Consider the following 7261-nt stretch of genomic DNA (forward strand, 5'->3'; position numbering starts at 1 on the left):
CTCACCTCTCCATTCATATACGACCTGTATCATTAAAAATTAATTTGGGAGAAAAAAGATTAAAAAATCCAATGACTAGATATGCCCTGGTATAGGTCCCAGACGACTTAACATCTTGGACTTCGGTTTCTCCATCTGTAAAATGGGGTAACAGAGCCCATGCCCCCGACTGGTCCCAGGCTCACTGAGAATGCACCTCAAGTGCTTCCTGTAAGTCCTAGGGATGGGAGCACGCAATGCTCCCTAAAAGTGGCTCTGAGGTGAGTAGCACAGGAGACCCACTGCCCCTTGTCCACAAACCTGAAATCCAGAACATCCTGACAGCAAAGCGTTTTCATCACTCGCTTAGTGACAAAACCTGAGCTACTTGGGTATCCTTAGAGCTATTTAAACTCTGTTTCCCCCACTTTATATGAATACCCAAACGTTACACCGCAGGCATTTTATGTTTGAGTATGAGGGTGTTGCGTAATATATATGCATATATGTTACATAATATTTATAAATATGTATGTATGCATATATGTGTGTGTGTGAATATTTGTATATCATGAACTTCAAGAAAGAATCTAAATTCTGCAGCACATCTATACTCAAGGGTTTTGGATAAGGGGTTGGAGCCTGTGTTTATTTTGTGATTAGTGCTTTACATATGATATTTCAGTTAAGCCTCTAGTAATCCATTTGAGGATGCTGAGGCTGGAACCCTGACCTGACTCTAAATTTCACGTTCATTCCAGTGTATCTGGCTGCCCGCCACCTTCCTCATCCTACCCCTCAAAACAAAACAAAAAAAACCCACGTCATCTTTCCTGGCCTGTGGCTTGTGGGGATAGCTATCTTGGGGAATACCAGAAAAGGTTTTAAGGCTTGATGGTAGAGAGAAATTGGGTCACCTGTCCCCACTACTGACACCAGGACTGTCCCTTCCTCTCCACACAGGGGACACTGCCACATCTAATGAACAGAAGAAGCCTTAACTGTCAGAATCCTAAGACAAGGGCACGCTGCTGCCATTCCTTCCTGCGCAATCGTTGCCCGCCTGAGCCCTTCTGGTCGGGTGGAGAATGCTGTCCAGGGCCCCTCGTCCCCCTGCAGGCTCTCCCCGGATCGAGGCGGAAAAGCTTACCCTCCTCAAGCACTTGCACATCTCCCCAGATAGCACTTTAGGCTGGGAAAGATGCCAGGCTGCCCCGAAATGTCCATGCTGGCGGTTTTGTTTTTTTATGTAAAAATGTGCATTTCTGCCCACTGCAGATGCCTGCAGCAGCTCCAGAGACACATACGCGTGTTTGAGACTGGACCATCTCCCTAGGTTCTGGAAAACACCTGACTTGTGAAAGCACGTCTTCCCCCAACCCCTGGGCAGGTCTTTTTCAAAGGACATTTCCAAGGAAGAAGAAACCGTTCATGTCCTGCTGTAACTGTGGTCGAAGACAATACCACTGGGCTGGGGGTTTTGATGGCTTTTCTGGCGCGTTCCATCGTCCTCCCGGAAGATCAGCAGTTTCAGTTTTTAAACATAACCACCCTCGTCCTTTCACGTGTATGGGTCCTTCCAATGGGGCTATGTACATAGTGGACCTCTTTTATGGTGTGTCATTTTCGTTTGCTTTAGAAGGTGATAAAGCAATAACTCAGCCAATTTTCCTTGACATTTGATATGTATATATGTTTTTACGTTACAGAACAGGAGGAAAGAGGTGTGACTACTTTGCTTGAAGTATCTGATCATCTCAGGTTATCTTATCCCTCTCCAGGCTTTTAAAAAAAAAATTCTAAGTGTCACCCTTGTGTATAGTTTCCAGGTTCCTTTTCATCTGCGCTCTGATTTCTGTGGCGTGCTCTTTGTCCCTTGACCTCAAGGGTCCATGAACTGCAGCCCAAAGGGCAGTGCCTTTCCCACTCAAACACCAGACCCACCCTGAGAATCTTTTTCTCCAGAGTCTGTTTTGAACACCACCTGGGCTGCTGGCACGGAAGAACCACGCCTCAGAGCACACGCACGAATGAGGGATTGTTGTGTTTCTTCTCACCTCTTCCTTCTGCCAACCCTCCCCCACCCACTCCACCTGACCAAGTGCTCTTTTTAGGTCCAAATGCAGGAAGGGAGGGGCGTGCGGAAAGCCCTTCTCTGGAGGGGAGCCAGGCCAGGGAGTCTGGACAGAAGTGCTGGATGCTAGGTGACAAAGCGTAAGGTTCGCCTGGCCTCTTTGTTTTTCCTTGCAAGCTCTTAAGTTCATTCCCAGGAATCTCCAAGACCTCTGGGGGCTCCGGACACTCCGTACTCTGTTCTTCTCTTTGGAAGTCCTCACTACCAGCCACCTCCACCTGTGAAGCCCCAGCAAACATCCCAGAAATGCTTGGCTGGCCACTTTCCATGCCTGGAGTTGCCATAAACTTTGTGCCAACTTTGCCTGGGAGTTGCCCATTGGTGAGAATGATGCTTGGGCGCTTGATGGGGCAGCCTGTGGTTGCTGAGGGGCCCTGGGGCTGAGTTTCCTAATGGGTCCATACACACGGCACTGGCTCCATATGGAAGTGGTGGACACATGCACTCCCCCGCCCCCAACGTCTCCCCAAAAGAGGTGAACATCCTTCTTGATAAATCCATTCGCAAATGGTGTCTCATCTTCCCGGCTCCCCTTCAAGAGTCTCTATGTGTCTGCCCGTCATTCTCCCTCCCTTATCTCCTTTTACCACCTCTTCCCTCTCTTGGGGGTCGGGGAGCAGGTGGGGAGCAATCCTGTTTCTCCGGGTTTAGACAAATGGCTGTGCTCTGGAGAGGGGTCGTGGGTCAGCACCGTGGACAAGGGCTGGAGGGCCCCGCCCCCATCCCTCCCTGAATCCCCTTGGCTGAGCGTTGGGCCCTGTCACCCTCCCAGCCTTGTGCCTCTGGAAGTCTCCTGCATCTATGTCTGGAGGGTTGGCCTTGCTTAACAATAGTCTGCATTCTCTTCCTTCCCTGAGGAGGAAGTGGTCTGTCCGTTCTCTGTAGCCCATTTGGGGATTCAGTTCTCCGGGAACTTAACTTCTTCAGTTGACCTGTTCTTTGGTTAAGGCCCAGTTCCTATCTTATGACAATGTCAATGTAGTGCTGTCCCGATCCATCAGTCCCCTTTCGGGACAGACGCTCCTCCTGTGTTCCTGACCCTGACTTCCTGTCTGGGCTGCTTTCGTCTTTGTCTTTCTGGAGGTGGGAAGGGCCCTTTGGTACCATCTTAGGCAGTAGGACATGACCTGTTCTGTTCCTGCACATCTCTCGATTCTCAGTTAGTCATCTTTTAGCCCAAGTACACCCAAAAGGAAAGAAAACCACTTGAAAATGAGATTGACCTACCGCTCTTTTGCCTGACTTCCCACACCTGGACTGGAAATAAAAATTCAGTTAATTGCTTGGTGATTAGGACACACAGAACCTACCCCTTTAAACCGCCTTGAGCAAGCCGGGCACGTCCTCCTCCATTCCTTCTGTGGTTTGCAGTGTCATCTGTCCACCGCAGAGCAGACAACCACTGCGGGTCGGGGACAGCCCTCCTCATGCAGGCTCCCCACGACCTCTGCCTCCACTGAGATCAGAGCAGTGAGGTTAGAAGTGACCGATGCTCAGAGCCTTTGCAGACAGCGGAGCCCACGGCGTATTTCTCCTCTTTCTGAAGTGAGTGAGCTCTTGGGGGCTAAGCAAGGGGTTGTATGTTAATTTCTCAAGGGAGCCTGGAGTCGTCTTTGGAAATCTGTCTCCTTTGAAACTAACTCAATATGCCTTAATCATCTGTATGCAATCAGGTCACCTGCCCTTCTCTAACTTAGCTTCCTCCTCCGGGCCTTTGGCGCTGCTTAAATGAGAGTCTTACACAGAAAGCAAATGCCTACGGATGTACAATCTCTCCCCTACCTCTCCATCTCTCTCCCTGCCCCTCCTTTTCTCCCTCCCGCCCTCTTTCCCTCCCACCCTGTCTCTCCACACACACCCTTTGCACAACAGCATTTTGACAGATGGTCTTTGGATAAGTCTGTATATTTTCCTCCTCTAGTAGGTCCCCTTCTTATGGTCTCTTGCCTAAGGAAACAGAAGCCTTTGGCCTGTGAAATTCATGGTGAAGCCTCAAGAATCAGTGTTGTGGAGAACTCCTCAGTGCCACCAGAGAAATTCTGGTGCAGGAGGAAACTCACGGGGTTTGGGGTGTTGGGTGTGTTGAGTGGCGCTGGCCTGACAGCCTCAGGTTGTGTAGGATTGGGGGGAGAGGACAATCAGATGGGGGGGGAGGGATCTTTTCTAGGGGGACAAGCCAAGTCCTATGTTTGGACAAATGTGTTTTCTTTTGTGCATCCCGGGAAGTGAGGCCAACGGGCTTTGCTAAGGAGCGAGAATAGAAACAGGCAGAAGCCTGAGGTCCCGAGAACCTTCGAGGCTGTGCAAGGGATTTAGAAAACCCCTCGGTGTGATTGCCTGAAGGCAACCTCAGCTGCTCCCACCTGGTGCTGATAGTGTTTTGTCCATTTACGTTTGTACATTTTCCATCCCGATGCCCCAGATCACCCCAGGAGCTAGGGAAAATTGCAAAGCTAAAACTCCACAGGTGTGCGGTCGAATCACCTGCAAAACTAAGTGCTTTCTGAAAAGTGACTGGGGCCTGCATGGAAGACCACCCAAGGAGAGGGCTCTCGAGCCCGCCTCTCCCTCACCGGTTTCAGCTTCTCTCCTCAGTCCCTGAGGTCCCACCCACGCAGCCCTCTCCATCTAGGAGCCAGATGACTGTTTGTTGCCTTTGTGTAAAGGAGCATTTCGGTGTGAGCCTGAGGGGAGGTGGGGAAGCAGGAGCAAAGCTCTCTGCAGTGGGAAATACCCTTCCCCCAACTGAAGGCCAGGGCAACAAGTCACTTCAGTAACGAAACCGGCTGTAGCTTCAGATTGTGCCTTTCCTCCTTTAACACCATGTGTTAAAATGGGAAAGCAAAAGTCCCATGGCCTTGTGATGCCATGGGGTGGGAGGTACAGTATGCAGGTGGAGGGGGGCACCGGAAGGAGGCAGGACCCACTGGACACCCTGAAGGGGCCCACCTTGGTCTCCGTCCCCTTAGGGAGCGGCGCATCCAGGCTCTGTTGACGAGCTACTAGGAGTCTCCCGGTGGGAATTCTGGGCAAGCCGAGGTTCTGGGACTGTAGAGCCACGTTGAAAGCCAGGAGGAACAAGTCTCGGCCAGTCTGTATCTCCTTTTGCCCCCACCACCCCCACTTCTAGAGATTTCTTTCTTTTGTCTGGGTCGGTCCCTGCAGGGGGCGGGGCAGCAAGCCAGGTTCTGGGGAGTCAGCCTGAGGTTGCTGGCACGTGAACGCCTCAGCCTCTCTCGCTTTTCTGACAACCTCCAGTGACATTCCACCTGCTCAAACAAACCATGCCATTGTCTAAAGAAGAGCGTGAGCTTTTTAATGATCTCATTGCACACAGCCTTATCGATCCTGTACATAAGGGGCTTACGAAAGTCATATGTGATGTCAAACGGAAGGTTTTTTTGTACCGCGTTTCCTCAATCGTTCCAATATCCTAGAAGTCACGCACTTCCAAGGTGACGTTGACCCTCAAAACGCCTCAGAAGATGGTGGGGAAATATATGTAAATATATGATATATTTTCCTAACCTGTCTGCTGGGTCCCATCATCAGATCTTTGAGTCACTGTAGAGAAGGAACTCGAGTCCTGCGTGTAGGGACGTTGGGCCTCCTGCCTCCCGGTGTCCTTGCAGTTGCCTTATGAATTCACAAGCCCTAGGAGTTCTGAACAGAAGTCGGACAAGAAGCACTTTGTCCAATCCCAGGAAGGACCTCTAATCGTGTGACTGAGAATTCATCGAGAAAAACCTCTATTTTTAATGTTAAAACCATGGGGCTCCCCGGACCTCACAGAGTATTGGATGTCGACAAGTGCTTTTATATTTTGTAACGGTAAAGAGGTTTCATACGCACATGCAGAGCAGTTGGGCATCTGGTCAACTGCCTTCGAACAAGATGACCCTCGCATGTACAAAGATGTTGCATTCAGACTATGAAAATAGCAAATAAAGCTTTGATGCCAGTTGCATTGGGGGAGTTGGAGTGTCAGCGTGAATGAATGGACCCTTCCCAAGCAGCCGAGTCAGTCGCTCGTCTGTGCGGAGCTGGGGGCCCGGCGGCAGGAGCGGGTAGCTGGGGTCCTGGGAGAGGGGGGCCCGTGGACACAAAGCAGCATTTCCATTCAACCTGGGGTTGAAATCCTCATTCTGCCCCTTCCTGGCTGTGGGATGTCTTTCAGCGTCGGTTCTTCAACGTGGGGATGGTGACAGCGACCTGACTGGGTAAGAGTTGTAGGCAGTGGTTCTCGTGTGGGTGGGTCGTGCTCCCAGGAGGACATCTGACAATGACGGGAGACGTTTTTGGTTATCACAAGGAGGGGAGGGAGATGCTACTGGCATCTAGTAAGTAGAGACCAGGGTCGCTGCTCAGCATCCCACGATGCACAGGAAGTCTGATCCCACCACAGAGAATGATCCGGCCCCATATGGCAGTAGGGCCGCGGTGGAGAACTCCAGGTTAAGGAAACGTGGCACCTGAAAGTGCTGGGCGCATAGTAGGTCCCCGGGCTCCTGAAGGTCCTGATGGGAGGGAGTCATGCCTGCAGGCTGTCCCCACTTCTCTCTTTCCCTCATATCCCTAGCAGGTAGTGGCTGCATCCCAAGTTAAAGGGTCGAAACCAACTCTTTTCACAATCACCCCCCAGAAGTTCCGCTTTGGTCTGAACTGTCCTTAATGGGCAGGATCCTCGGTGAATAAAAGTAAGAAAGTGACAGACTGGAGTGCTTGGCTTTCATGAGCTCCCAGTGGCTCCCGTACAGAGAGGGTTCTCCGTTTACAGATGAGACTAGCTCTGAGACCTTCAGTAAGTCCCACGAGGTCACACAGGTCCACTTGTTTCCCAAGTCCAGCTGTCACCCTCACTGTCCTGCCAGCACCTCAGCGATGCGAGGTGACTGGGTTTTATGATGACTTGAGGATTTGGGCCAAAAACAAACAACAAAAGAAAACCCTGTTGCTTAATAATTCACTCGTTTGTCCCTCTTTTTATTCATTCGATAAATCATTATTAAACACCTACCACAGGCAAAATTATAGTTTGTTAGATACTTAAAACTGCAAGGATCTAGATTTTTGGTTACAGTGACTGTGATAGTCATCTTTATTTCTGTCAAGGCTACAAGCTGGGCCCCGGAGCAGGTCAGCCCCCCA

The 7261-nt window shown here is 50.6% G+C and overlaps 1 protein-coding gene across 1 annotated transcript in view; it reads left to right on the forward strand.

The window, feature by feature from the left end:
- The window catches only part of KIAA1671 (KIAA1671 ortholog), a 188672-nt gene extending 182592 nt beyond the window's left edge, over nucleotides 1-6080 (forward strand). Inside the window, exon 13 of the mRNA XM_033098322.1 lies at nucleotides 943-6080. The gene's annotated coding sequence lies outside the window, so the exon portion shown is untranslated. The remainder of the gene's footprint in view (nucleotides 1-942) is intronic.
- The last annotated feature ends 1181 nt before the right edge of the window (nucleotides 6081-7261 follow it).

The sequence above is a fragment of the Rhinolophus ferrumequinum genome, chromosome 25, assembly GCF_004115265.2.
Source record: "Rhinolophus ferrumequinum isolate MPI-CBG mRhiFer1 chromosome 25, mRhiFer1_v1.p, whole genome shotgun sequence".
Taxonomy (NCBI): Eukaryota; Metazoa; Chordata; class Mammalia; order Chiroptera; family Rhinolophidae; genus Rhinolophus; species Rhinolophus ferrumequinum.